Source organism: Lithobates pipiens, unplaced genomic scaffold (genome assembly GCF_037356315.1).
Source record: "Lithobates pipiens isolate NorthernLeopardFrog02 unplaced genomic scaffold, aLitPip1_a1.2 Scaffold_8, whole genome shotgun sequence".
In the NCBI taxonomy this organism is placed as follows: domain Eukaryota; kingdom Metazoa; phylum Chordata; class Amphibia; order Anura; family Ranidae; genus Lithobates; species Lithobates pipiens.
The window spans coordinates 294,002,732-294,015,006 of NW_027507903.1; the positions used below are offsets into that span (position 1 = coordinate 294,002,732).

Consider the following 12,275-nt stretch of genomic DNA (forward strand, 5'->3'; position numbering starts at 1 on the left):
TCTTAATTCAAGAAAGCTTCTGGCACTGATACACGGATAGTAGCAGCAAACAGTCACAAAAATTCTACACTTAGGTCTGTATTTAGAATGTCCCTGGATGTTTGGATGCCTCCTCCGAATACCAGACAGACCTATCTCTCGTAAACTCTCCAGACCAGTTTAATGCCTTGATTATAGCTATTCTCAGAACCGTAGGCCCCCCAACTGTAGCTTAGCTGGGACTTTGATGAGTTCCTGTAAGAACGTTGGCTCCAGAAGGGCAGCCATTCAGGCTGGAAACTTGCCTCCTACACAAGAACAGGGCTCCCTCATACTTTTGAACTATACATGCACTCCCCCAGCCATCGTCTGGGCACCCCCCCCCCCCCCCAGGAATTGGCTAAAACAATATATATATATTTAGGTTGCTGTCTTGCCTTTCCAGCCCACTACATTCTATAATACTCCAGAAGACAGGGAAAAACAATCAAACCTACAGCAACTGATTACAGTGGAGCCAAAACAACTAAATGTAAGTACCTTTCCTAGCAACTTATCTAGGAGAGTGTTACACCTCTCCTCAACTTATGCACCATCTGAGAGGTGAAGACCTTATAGACTTGTACGTAACAGCTCCAGTGTCCAGAATGGCCCCATACAATTCTATTGGGGTTCAGTGTGCATGTGCAGGTGGTGCTAAGAAGGATTTCTGCACAGCAGAGGTAAACAGCACTGCAGGAAATAGTTTTAGTAAAGAAGTAAGAAGTTGGCATGGAGGGGTTTTAGTGGAAGTTAGATCAAGAGGGATGAAGAACAGGGAGTTTCTTATAAAATGTACAGTTGTTCCTTAAAGATTTTGGAAAATTTGATCTGTATAGCTGGAGTTTTTCAGAGAACAAACAGTTATCATTTGTGGTATTGTTTTAAACGTATTTACATATTTCAAACAAACAACTTTTTAGTAGATTTTGTTTTATGGCCCATTCACACTGTTCTTTTGAGGTAATAAACAAGTTATTTTAATGCAATAATTTATTGCATTCATCAGAGCTTTGTAAAACCAGTAATTTTCAATAGCACCCCATCGCACATGCACTGTGCACACTACCAGATAATGTGGTGCTCTGTGTAGCAAAAAATTGTGCATTTCTGGTTTGTTTGTTTTTTAGTGTATTGTGTGAATGGGTCCTTACTGTTTTAAGAACAATGTTTGTATGAAAGACTGATCATAAGAAAGACTGTTCATGAGAGCTGAGAATCATGTTTCATCATAACTAATTTGGATAGATGTGACTGAAACTTCCTTCTACTATAATCCAAGATCGAACCGGTGGTTTTATGAACCCAAATTAAGCATGTCAAGATTTCTGACCATACAACAACTGAGTCATTATCATTAAATTCTGCACAGCAATGGCCCATGTCCCTTTAAATGTAGAAACGAAATGAAATTTTAGGGGGACCCCACGCAATTTTTTTTTTAAATTTTGGTTAGGGGTAATGGACTGGGGGGACAGCCCATGCTCTTTTTTTCAATGAGTTTTATCTATATTGCCGAGACTCAGCAATTCATTACAGCCACGATCAGTTTTAAATGACAATTATTCCTTTAGAAATGTCATTTTGCTGTGGTAGTGTTCTAAACACGGGAAAAATGTGCCACTTTACAGTCATTCTATAGACACCCCCCAGGCACAATATTTAAAGAAATATTTTATTTTTATTGTTTCACTTTAAGCATTAAATGATAACAATGACTGCACTTATGTTATCCAGCTGGAATTTCTTTGTAAGGAGACCCCAAACCTGCAAGAACATGTGCTGTCTGTGAATTCCACAAGAAAGGGAAGCCAAAATCAAAGTCCTCCAACATGGAATTGGGTAATCCATATATAACAATATGGCACTATAAAAAAACTTTAATTGCCTGGTCTAGACATCTACAGAAGGCTCTTCCCATGGTTATTTCTCTGCAGGCAAAGACAAATCACATCAAAAGAGATTGTAGTTGTTTTAACTTAAACATTATTACATTAATGGCCAGCTTGAGCATTGACTGCAAATAGGACAGTTTGTCTGTTGGTAGTCAAAAATTTAACTGTTAATCTAAATGGCTGAAAAGGACACAACTGGCACTTGAGCCTCCATCTTGTCTTTTAATAGGAAATCTAATTCTAGACAGGCTGTTTGAAATACTGTTAACTGGCCTTGGCAGGTGTTATTTGCTGATGAGCCAACAAATAGAAAATCTTCTAGGGAATATGAAGGGGATATGAATAAGGCTCCTTTTACACGGGTGGAAGAGGTGGGTGGCAATCAACATGTGTCTGTTAACACCCACCAACATCTGATCTTATCCAATACAAACAGAAGGATGGGGATCCATTCCCCATCCATCTGGTGGATCAGATGGCAGTCGGGTGTAAACGGACCGGCGGTCCATTTACATCAGACCGCCCATGGCGGAGAGTGGGCTGAGTCTATGTCCACCCTGCTTATGGACCAGCCACCCGCCTGCTCAGTGGGGATCAGCAGAGAGGTTCCCTGCTGATCAGGCGGACTCCAACTGAGTCTGCCCTGTGTGGAAGGCACCTAACCAGAAATTAGTCAAGCTACCTAGTCTAGAAAGCTGCTGAACAGTTCAGAATATTACCATGCTATTAGATATTGAACAGCCCATGGATACTCACACATCTGAAAAATAATCACCTTTTAAATAACAAGTGGAAATGGATTGGAAGGAGCCAGAAAGCAGACTCTGCATCTCAGTATCTGCTTTAGCTTAAAGGGCGTTTGCTCCCACTGCTCTAATCAGTGATAATGCGTTGTCAAAGGAAGAATACTGTACAGTGGATTCTTCTTTATCTATGCCATTGTTAACGAATTAACTGCTATGGTAGGAGAGGTGATGAATGCATTGGAATTTACCTGTTTTAAGAATTAATATTGAAATGAGTTCAAGAGGAGGGCTACCTTAAAAAAAAAATATTAAAAGTCAGCAGCAAAAAATACTGCAGCTGCTGACTTTTAATAAATGGACACTTACCTGTCCAGGGTGCCCGCAATGTCGGCAGCAGATGACAAGCAACGTCTCTCGGCTGCCCCCGCCGCCATCCTCTGTCAGGGAATCAGGAAGTGAAGCGTTATGGCTTCACTGCCTGGTTCCCTACTACGCATGCGCGAGCGTGCTGCGCATCTTCACTGGGAACTGTGTGTTTCCCAGAACACAACGGGGGGGGGGGGGGGGGGGGTGGCGGTTATCTGCGGCTAGCTATTCCCAGAAGTGGGTGCAGGCGGGGAGGAATCCGATAGCGGAAGTTCCATTTTCGCATTAAGTCATTGCTCCCTAAGGTGTAATAAAGGGCATAACAAAAAGTTATTCAAATGAACAGTTCATTGTCATAAAGTATTCCATTCATAGGCGTGCGCAGCCTTATGCATTAGGGTGTGCACGACAAAGCTCAAACACACATGCGTATATATATATATATATATATATATATATATTTACACTATATTACTAAAAGTATTGGGACGCCTGCCTTTACACGCACACAAACTTTAATGGTAGGCTGTCAGGGTCATAAGAGTAAGCCGATACACTGACAGTGTACATGAGACCTGCATGGCATCAGTGATATGCTGATCGCTGGTGCAATGCTTTCCAGGCTTCTGCAACAAAAAATAATAAATGCACATTTTTTTTATTGATGGGCACACTGGCAGCAATTGATGGTGACAGTGTCAGCAATTGATGGGCACACTGGCAGCAATTAATGGGCACAGTAGCAGCAAATGATGGGCACACTGGCAGCAATTGATGGGCACAGTGGTGGCAATTGATGGGCACACTGGCAGCAATTGATGGGCACACTGGCAGCAATTGATAGGTACAGTAGCTGCGTTTGATGGCAAAGTGGCGGCAATTTATGGGTACATTGGCTGCGTTTAAAGGGGGCAGTGGCTGCAATTGATGTTTTTTTTCTTTTTTCAGTTTGTTTGCGCCCCACACAAATTTTGAGCACTGGCCACCACTGATCCAATGTGGGCTGACGTACAGGTACATTAACCCACATTTGGCATTGCTTCCCGTCTGCCATATATTGAGGCTGTGGGTGTGATTGATCTTTTTTATACCAAAGATATGTAGTATAGTATATATATATATATATATATATATATATATATATATATATATATATATATATACACATACACATACATATAAAATATATATACACACACACTGTTTTGCTGACAAGCCAGGGTTCATATAGTTTTAATTGTATATGTTTATGTATATATATAATTTATTTTTACACAATAAAAAAAAAAAAAAAAAAAAATATATATATATATATATATATATATATTTATTTATTTTTAGACATTGCCTGCCCAGGTGCCCTGCTCAGTGCTGTCTCATTCACCTTGATCTAGCAGGCTGCAGGCACTCGTCTTCCACTCTCCAGGCTCCACTAGTCCACTGCTTCTAAAGGAGAGAGAGGCAGGGGGGTGAAGTGCAGATGTAGATCACTCCTCTGGCGCCGGCGGGACCTGCAGCTGGAACTATAGAAGCTGCACCGGCAAATGTGGCTGGGTTAATCCGCAGCTGTGGTCCTAGTTCCCTGCTCATTCCCCTCCCACTCACAGCACAGCTGTTTTTGCTGGCTGGACCCGACCCCAGTGGTGGTGACTGAGTTATACAGGGACAGGACAGATATTTTGCAGGCAGTCAGCACTAACAAATGGTGTGAAATACTGACGAAGCAGAGATGATTAGGGTGTGCCTGGGCACACCCGGCACACCCCGTGGGCACGCCTATGATCCCATTCAGCCTATATGTATGTGGCTTTTATGCAAGCTGATCCATAATTACCGCATATACAGTATGTTGGAAAATAGTAGCATTCACTTACTGTTAGTTAATTCCTGAAGCATACATTGTTGCTGGGTGACATCACTCACATATTTCTCTGCGTCACTCTCAATGCATTTTGTTTGTATTGACAATCTTTCTCAATAACATCAATATTCGTTGGACCAACAATAAAACATCTGTGAATCTGTGCTTCTATTGCAACACTGAGGCCGCGTACACACGCGCGGACTGTTGGCCCAACTTTGTCTGTCCAACAGTTTGAGCGAACAGTCCGCTCAAACTTAGCATGGACGGACATGGCCACACACGACGGACGAACAGTTTGCTGAAACCGTGCGCGATGACGTGAACGGCACGTACGACGGGACGAAAAATACGACGTCCTATACACTGCAATGCAACCTTCCGACGTGGAAATCCTTTCTGAGCATGCGCGAGACTTAGTTGGCCGAACAAGCCTACACACGAGCGAACAGTCCGCTGAAACAAGGTTTCAGCGGACAGTTTTTCGGAATTTCCGTAAGACCTTGTTCGGCCAACTGTCCGCTGAAACTGTCCGCTGAAGCCCCACACACGAGCGGACTGTCCGCCCAAACACTGTTCAGCGGACAAGGTTGGGCGAACAGTCCGCGCGTGTGTACGCGGCCTAAGTTGCGATAGAGGCACAGAGGGAGATGCATCTTGAATTCTGAAAACAGATTCCTGCTGATGCTTCAGAAGGCAGGCAACACATTGAAGTAGGCATTCATGCTGGTTTTGTTTTTCTAGCTGAAGTGGCTTTAGTAGGCTGTGTTTGGATTGTCTGAGGAGGAAAGGATGATCCCTGGTTATAGTGTTGGTCATCCCTTCATTGCTTGCTGGAGATGCAAAGTGGTGGCACCTATCAGGATACCAAGGTTGGTTTCTTGGTATTGTAGAGGTGGAGTTATCAGCCTCTGTAACATACAGTGGTGTGAAAAAGTGTTTGCCCCCTTCCTCATTTCCTGTTCCTTTGCATGTTTGTCACACTTAAGTGTTTCGGAACATCAAACCAATTTAAACAATAGTCAAGGATAACACAAGTAAACACAAAATGCAATTTGTAAATGAAGGTGTTTATTATTAAAGGTGAAAAAAAATCCAAACCATCATGGCCCTGTGTGAAAAAGTGATTGCCCCCCTTTGTTAAAACATACTATAACTGTGGTTGTCCACACCTGAGTTCAATTTCTCTAGCCACACCCAGGCCTGATTATTGCCACACCTGTTCACAATCAAGGCATCACTTAAATAGGAGCTGCTTGACACAGTAAGGTCCACCAGAAGATCCTTAAAAGCTACACATCATGCCGAGACCCAAAGAAATTCAGGAACAATTGAGAAAGAAAGTAATTGAGATCTATAAGTCTGGAAAGGGTTATAAAGCCATTTCCAAAGCTTTGGGAATCCAGCGAACCACAGTGAGAGCCATTATCCACAAATGGCGAAGACATGGAACAGTGGTGAACCTTCCCAGGAGTGGCCGGCCGCCCAAAATTACCCCAAGAGCGCAGCGACGACTCATCCAAGAGGTCACAAAAGACCCCACAACAACGTCCAAGGAACTGCAGGCCTCACTTGCCTCAGATAAGGTCAGCGTTCATGCCTCCACCATCAGGAAAAGACTGGGCAAAAATGGCCTGCATGGCAGAGTTCCAAGGAGAAAACCACTGCTGAGCAAAAAGAACATCAAAGCTCGTCTCAATTTCTCCACAACACATCTTGATGATCCCCAAGACTTTTGGGACAACATTCTGTGGACCGATGAGACAAAAGTGAAACTCTTTGGAAGGTGTGTGTCCAAGTATATCTGGCGTTGAAGGAACACTGCATTTCATAAAAAGAACATTATACCAACAGTAAAATATGGTGGTGGTAGTGTGATGGTCTGGGGCTGTTTTGCTGCTTCAGGACCTGGAAGACTTGCCATGATAAAAGGAACTATGAATTCTGCTGTCTACCAAGAGATCCTGAAGGAGAATGTCCGACCATCTGTTCGTGTACTCAAGCTGAAACGAACTTGGGTTCTGCAGCAGGACAATGATCCTAAACACACCAGCAAGTCCACCACCGAATGGCTGAAGAAAAACAAAATGAAGACTTTGGAGTGGCCTAGCCAAAGTCCTGACCTGAATCCTATTGAGATGTTGTGGTATGACCTTAAAAAGGCCGTTCATGCTCGAAAACCCTCTAATGTAACTGAATTAGGACAATTCTGCAAAGATGAGTGGGCCAAAATTCCTCCAGGACGCTGTAAAAGCCTCATTGCACGTTATCGCAAACGCTTGGTTGCAGTTGTTGCTGCTAAGGGTGGCCCAACCAGTTATTAGGTTTAGGGGGCAATCACTTTTTCACACAGGGCCATGATGGTTTGGATTTTTTTTCACCTTTAATAATAAACACCTTCATTTACAAATTGCATTTTGTGTTTACTTGTGTTGTCCTTGACTATTGTTTAAATTGGTTTGATGTTCCGAAACACTTAAGTGTGACAAACATGCAAAGGAACAGGAAATGAGGAAGGGGGCAAACACTTTTTCACACCACTGTATGGGATTTGCCACAATGCTATCAGCAGGCTCCAAGTGCAATATGGTCTCCTAGAAGCCCAGGCAGCAGAATGAATAGGGAACAGAGTGATCCACTCCTGCATCCTGCCACTTTGATGGGAGAGGGCAGGGATACATCTATGGCACGTCTCCTGCATACTAGTTCTGAAAGAACCTGCAGTACAAGTCTCACCAGCTTCTCACTTCCACTTGCTTGTGCAGCAATCCAGGCTAGGGCTCAACATAGAAGGTGGGCATGATAATAATTTGAGAAGTCAGACAGCTTCGTCCATCATCAGCAGCTCCTGTACTCTTTGTAGGACAATGTCTGGATTCATTAACAATGTACAGTCTGTTATCATTGAATGCTTCAGGGGCCCTGTTCCTGATTGCTGGTTGGGCTCCAATAAGACAGTAGACTCACCCGTCATGAACGTTATGCTGCTTCCACCTCTTCTTCACTCTTCTGTAGCTAGCCAATCTTTAGGGAAACAAGCCTGTTGAGGAAAGGGCAATTAATGTAATCCTAATAGCCATACTTCCAGCCAACAGGGCTCCTTTTTCTTAAGGATCAAGGGGCCTCCATGAGTTTGCCTAGCACTGTCTGTGGTTTGTCTGCAATCACCAGAATGGAAATAATGAAAGAAACCTGTGTCCTGTTTGTAATAACTGAGCATTTAACACACATAACTATTGTTTATGTGATTAAATTCACTTGGCTTATTATTTTAGTAAAGCTCTTCCTCTTGTTCTTTTCCTGACATGCAAATTAGCTGGTGGTGGACACAGCCATTTACAAAAAAATATTACCTTTGTTATCTCCTCTGACTCTGGTGGCAGAGTGCTGACTAGCCTGGTACTATGGCTGTGTTATCTCACAGGAGAGGAGCTGTATGTGCAAAAGGGATTATAGACAGTTATTATGCAAATAGGGAAAGTCAGTATTTGCATATTTAAAGACGCTCCCATATCTCAGCAAAGAAAAAGCATTTGGTCAGAAGTAGTATGGCAATCAAATGGTAAATTAGAGACCATTAAAACTTATCATTGTCCATGACCTCACAATAGGTTCACTTTAACTGGAATTTCAGCTACATGTTTAACCTTACTGATGTTCTCTCAAGGTGATTTTATCACAAAGAATACAGTAAAAGCAGGATCAGAAAATTATCTCAAGGTGGGAAGGGGTCAAGTTGGTAGGTATGATTTTGCAGTGTAATAATAAATTCACTCTTGATGCTGCCGTGTTGAAAGCGCCTGGGCACAAAGCAGTGTCAAAAGCTTGGAGTATGTGCAGTTTCTATGCCATTGATTGGTTGCTTCTTCAATAGAAACATGCATTTGAAAGTAAAAGTTTATTCTTAAACCACTCAGACTGCACAACAGCACTATGAAGTTAGACACATGTGTCAAGCTGTCAAAAATGTATGATGAATTCTAATTGTGCATGGGTATTCTAAAGGCAATAACGAATGGACACATTCCTGCTGCTTTGGGACAAAGGTGCATAGATTAAAAAAGTATGTGTGTGTGTATATATATATATATATATATATATATATATATATACATATACATATATATATATATATATATATACATATATACATATACATATATATATATATATATATATATATATATATATATATATATATATATATATATATATATATATACTTTTTTAATAGTAGTGTAAAGTAGTGAGTGTACAGCTTGTCTTGTATAACACTGTACATTTGCTGTACCCTCAAAATAACTCAACACACAGCCATTAATGTCTAAATCGCTGGCAACAAAAGTGAGTACACAAGTGAAAATGTCCAATTGGGCCCAATTAGCCATTTTCTCTCGCCCGTGTCATGTGGCTCATTAGTGTTACAATGTCTCTGGTGTGAATGGGGTGCAGATGTGTTAAATTTGGTGTTATCGTTCTCTCTCTCTCTCTCTCTCATACTGGTCACTGGAAGTTTAAAATGGCACCTCATGACAAAGAACCCTCTGAGGACCTGAAAAAAAGAGTTGTTGTTCTACATGAAGATGGCCTAGGCTATAAGAAGATTGCCAAGATCCTGAAACTGAGCTGCAGCATGGTGGCCAAGACCATACAGCAGTTTAACAGGACAGGTGCTCAGCGTCATAGCTGGAGGTTGTCTTTGGGAAATAGACATATAAGTGCTGCCAGCATTGCTGCAGAGCTTGAAGGGGAGGGGGTGTCAGCCTGTCAGTGCTCAGACCATAAGCCGCACACTGCATCAAATCGGTCTGCATGGCTGTCGTCCCAGAAGGAAGCCTCTTCTAAAGATGATGCACAAGAAAGCCCTCAGTTTGTCATGCCATCCTAGGCAGCTTCACAGGTTGCCACGGAAGTCCTTGTCCACTCCTCCATGAGCACATCTGGTGGATGTAAGAGACCTTGCACTCCTCCACCTTCCGTTTGAGGCTGCCCCACAGATGCTCAATAGGGTTTAGGTCTGGAGACATACTTGGCCAGTTCATCACCTTTACCCTCAGGTTCTTTAGCAAGGCAGTGGTCATCTTGGAGGTGTGTCTGGGGTCATTATCATGTTGGAATATTGCCCTGCAACCCAGTGTCCGAAAGGAGGGGATCATGCTCTGCTTTGATATGTCACAGTACATGTTGGCATTCATGGTTCCCTCAATGAACGGTAGATCCCCAGTGGCGGCAGCACTAACGGAGCCCCAGGCACACTTGTCTTTGTACTCCTCACCTAGTTGCCACCACACATGCTTGACACCATCTGAACCAAATAAGTTTATCTTGGTCACATCAAACCACAGGGCATGGTTACAAAATGCCATGTCCTTAGTCTGCTTGTCTTTAGTAAACTGTTTGCAGGCTTTCTTGTGCCACAAGGAGGGAAAATGGCTAATTGGGTTTAGGGTTCCCATCTGGTTTCGGGCAAACAACAACAGCCCAACAGCAGCCCCTTTGCTAGTTTCTGCTTGTTTTATCCTTAACATACATCTTGCTTGTGTCACAATACAAGATGAATGGATTGAAAAAAAAGGATCTTGTCCTCTGGTGCCATTCTGCTATTCATCTGTTTTCCACACTGTAGAAAAAAGCCTGAGATCTAGCACACTGACTGCCTTGGTCCGGCGGACCAGAGTTCGGCGGACAATCTGCCCGTGTGTGAGCTCCGGCTGACTTTTTTCCCCAAAAGTCTGGTGGACTTAGAAAGAAGTTTTGACTCAACATTTTCCACCAGACTGCGAGTCCGGCGGACAATCCGGCCGTCTGTGTGCTAGTCCGCCGGACTTTTGAAATGAACGGACTTGCCCACACACGGAGAAAAGTCTGTTCATTATGAATGCGGCTCCAGGTAGACGGGACTAGCGAAGGAAGTCAATGTCGTCGCCTTCAACTCGCTGGCCCCGTCACCTGGTATGGACTTAAAGGGGAAGCCCTACTCTGAAAAAACGGCGTGGGGGTCCCCCCCAGGTCCATATCAGACCCTTATCCGAGCATGCAGCCCGGCCGGTCAGGAAAGGGGGTGGGGACGAGCAAGCGCCCCCACTCCTGAGCCATACCAGGCCGCGTGCCCTCAACATGGGTGGGTGCTTTGGGGAAGAGGGCCCTGCGGCCCCCCCACCCCAAAGCACCTTGTCCCCATGTTGATGAGGACAAGGGCCTCTTCCCGACAACCCTGGCCGTTGGTTGTCGGGGTCTGCGGGCAGGGGGCTTAACAGAATCCGGGAGCCCCCTTTAATAAGGGGGCCCCCAGATACCAGCCCCCCACCCTATGTGAATGAGTATGGGGTACAATGTACCCCTACCCATTCACCTGGTGAAAATTTTTAAAATAAAACACAACACAAGGTTTTAAAATAATTTATTGCACAGCTCTGGGGGTCTTCTTCCGTCTTGGGGGGGGGTCTTCTTGCTGGACTCCTCCACTATCTTCTGCTAGCTCTTTTACTAGCAGAGGAGCCCGGCTTTCTTCTTCGTTGCCACCCGGGGGTCTTCTTCCAACTTTGAGGGTCTTGTTCCCTTCTTTGGTTCTTCTTGCCGGGCCTCCGCTTTCTTCTCCCAGCTCTTTTACTAGTGGTGGCCCGGTCTTCTGTCGCCGCCTCTTTTCCTCCGACTTTGGGGGTCTTGTCCCTCTCTTCGGTTCTTCTTGCCAGACCTCCGCTTCCCTCTTCCAGCTCTTTTACTAGCGGTGGCCCGATCTTCCATCATCGTCTCTGCCGCCGCCTTCTCTTCTCTTCTTCTTCTTCTCTTCTTCCTTGAGATGTTGACTCCACGCTGTCTCTGGCCGCAATGATAGGGATGCATTGTGGGGCAACTTATATAGGGACAATGGGCAGGGTCACTGGGTGATGTCCCCGCCCCTTATGATGTCACAGTCCCGGAGGATCTTGGGGATGTGACACCATAGGGGGCGTGGTCACCATGTGACATCACCATGTGACATCATCATAGTGGGAGGAGTCTCTGATTTCCAATGTATTATGATAATTTTATGAGCTAAGAATAAGGTCCTAATGATAGCGTCTCTAGAATGATTTTCCCATTCAAACTCGTCTAACAGGATAAGCAAGATTTGTGTCCCAAAGGAAGTGACACTTGAAGTACCCTGTTCAGGGTGTCCACTACCCCCCCCCTCCCCCAATATGGGTGCAGTTTGGGGAATCGCCATCGTAGGTGGATCAGATCACCATGGTCTCACCTACACCTAGTGCACATTGGTGCAGGCAACAGGCCCATAGTGGGTAATATGTGAGGGGTATTGTACACTCTCAAAAGAATATAGAGTTGTGTCACAGCTTGTAGAGCTTCCTCCCATTGGTCCCCATCCATTTAGCCCTTACTCGTAGAGGA

The 12,275-nt window shown here is 44.1% G+C and overlaps 1 protein-coding gene across 2 annotated transcripts in view; it reads left to right on the forward strand.

Moving 5' to 3' along the window:
• The window catches only part of UNC5A (unc-5 netrin receptor A), a 572,106-nt gene that overhangs the window by 353,677 nt on the left and 206,154 nt on the right, over window positions 1–12,275 (forward strand). The gene's annotated exons all lie outside the window — the stretch shown is intronic.